This window comes from Syngnathus scovelli, chromosome 10 (assembly GCF_024217435.2).
Source record: "Syngnathus scovelli strain Florida chromosome 10, RoL_Ssco_1.2, whole genome shotgun sequence".
Taxonomy (NCBI): Eukaryota; Metazoa; Chordata; class Actinopteri; order Syngnathiformes; family Syngnathidae; genus Syngnathus; species Syngnathus scovelli.
Window position 1 is genome coordinate 17,065,001 of NC_090856.1, and position 2,500 is coordinate 17,067,500.

Consider the following 2,500-nt stretch of genomic DNA (forward strand, 5'->3'; position numbering starts at 1 on the left):
GCGCACGGCCTCCCGGATGTGCCGGGCGGGTGCGCGAGCTCGCCGGCCGCTGGAAGTCGAATGAGGCGCCGCGACCACCTCCGCGGTGCTTATAAACAGCCGATCCGCTCGGCGGGGGCTATTTTCGGCCACTTGGCTCGTGCGCACGGCCTCCCGGATGTGCCGGGCGGGTGCGCGAGCTCGCCGGCCGCTGGAAGTCGAATGAGGCGCCGCGACCACCTCCGCGGTGCTTACAAACAGCCGATCCGCTCGGCGGGGGCTATTTTCGGCCACTTGGCTCGTGCGCACGGCCTCCCGGATGTGCCGGGCGGGTGCGCGAGCTCGCCGGCCGCTGGAAGTCGAATGAGGCGCCGCGACCACCTCCGCGGTGCTTATAAACAGCCGATCCGCTCGGCGGGGGCTATTTTCGGCCACTTGGCTCGTGCGCACGGCCTCCCGGATGTGCCGGGCGGGTGCGCGAGCTCGCCGGCCGCTGGAAGTCGAATGAGGCGCCGCGACCACCTCCGCGGTGCTTATAAACAGCCGATCCGCTCGGCGGGGGCTATTTTCGGCCACTTGGCTCGTGCGCACGGCCTCCCGGATGTGCCGGGCGGGTGCGCGGGCTCGCCGGCCGCTGGAAGTCGAATGAGGCGCCGCGACCACCTCCGCGGTGCTTATAAACAGCCGATCCGCTCGGCGGGGGCTATTTTCGGCCACTTGGCTCGTGCGCACGGCCTCCCGGATGTGCCGGGCGGGTGCGCGAGCTCGCCGGCCGCTGGAAGTCGAATGAGGCGCCGCGACCACCTCCGCGGTGCTTATAAACAGCCGATCCGCTCGGCGGGGGCTATTTTCGGCCACTTGGCTCGTGCGCACGGCCTCCCGGATGTGCCGGGCGGGTGCGCGAGCTCGCCGGCCGCTGGAAGTCGAATGAGGCGCCGCGACCACCTCCGCGGTGCTTATAAACAGCCGATCCGCTCGGCGGGGGCTATTTTCGGCCACTTGGCTCGTGCGCACGGCCTCCCGGATGTGCCGGGCGGGTGCGCGAGCTCGCCGGCCGCTGGAAGTCGAATGAGGCGCCCGACCACCTCCGCGGTGCTTATAAACAGCCGATCCGCTCGGCGGGGGCTATTTTCGGCCACTTGGCTCGTGCGCACGGCCTCCCGGATGTGCCGGGCGGGTGCGCGAGCTCGCCGGCCGCTGGAAGTCGAATGAGGCGCCGCGACCACCTCCGCGGTGCTTATAAACAGCCGATCCGCTCGGCGGGGGCTATTTTCGGCCACTTGGCTCGTGCGCACGGCCTCCCGGATGTGCCGGGCGGGTGCGCGAGCTCGCCGGCGGCTGGAAGTCCAATGAGGCGCCGCGATCTCCTCCGCGGTGCTTATAAAGTGCCGATCCGCTCGGCTTGGAGCTATTTCCGGCCTCCCGTTGGTGCCGGGCGGCGTGCGCGAGCTCGCCGGCCGCGATCTCCTCCGCGGTGCTTATAAACAGCAGCATGCGCACGGCCTCCCAGAATTTGAACACATTTCGTCAATAAATTTCGCTTATTGAATTTTGAAGTTTAATATAATGCAACAATTGAGCTCGACTTATACAAAGGATATATCATAAAATCGTAAATTTCCGTCGAATTTTAGGGGGTCGACTTATACACCGAGTCGACCTGTACACCGGCAAATACGGTAAATACGATTAAATAAAATGATACGACTGGCATAAAAACAAATATAAACCACATAAAAATAAAAGTCACCATTACGTTGAATTATTGGGAGCACCGAGCTTGTTTCTCAGAAACGAGCCGGTCCCATCCAGGCGTAATCGGAGACAATGAAACCCGAAGTGGTTAAGGTTTGTCTTTTAATGCAGGATGCTTGGTCCCCATGTGCCGAAGCAGTTTTGAAGGCTTCATTGGCTCGCTCGCTAGTTTCAGGGGCGATTGTGTCTATAAAATGCAAAATGTTGGGTCACCTCACGGCTTACGGCCATACTACCCTGAGAACGCCCGATCTCGTCCGATCTCGGAAGCTAAGCAGGGTCGGGCCTGGTTAGTACTTGGATGGGAGACCGCCTGGGAATACCAGGTGCTGTAAGCTTTTTCTTTTTCTTATGTGCACTTCAATCGTTTAAGAAGCTATTTTTTACAACACCCATCACGAATGGCATCCGGAAACAGCAAGCCTAATTTAAACTCCGACATTGAAACTATAACACGAGTTTGAAAGCTATATTATGTGGTGACATCCACAGCATTGTAGTTAAATTTTTTACCGCTAGAGAGCAGACTATGTACAGTGAGCATGGCTCCCTGTGAACTCAAAGCAGCAGGCTTGACTTGTAAAAGAACCCAACACAACACTTCCATGAAGTAATTGTACTAAGTTCATTTTGTTTTTCCTTATTTAATCACTTCACTGGTTTCTTTTATATCAAACAAATTGTTTTAGGTTATTCACCTGACATGTTGATCCATCAGCTGATAAAGACGCGTCACCATCACATCTGTGACACTCTGATGAAGGCG

The 2,500-nt window shown here is 58.4% G+C and overlaps 1 non-coding gene across 1 annotated transcript; it reads left to right on the forward strand.

Moving 5' to 3' along the window:
- The first annotated feature begins 1,953 nt into the window (after window positions 1–1,953).
- LOC125976310 (5S ribosomal RNA) lies at window positions 1,954–2,072 on the forward strand. Its single transcript, XR_007484233.1, has one exon. It is a non-coding gene; the product is annotated as a 5S ribosomal RNA (ribosomal RNA).
- The last annotated feature ends 428 nt before the right edge of the window (window positions 2,073–2,500 follow it).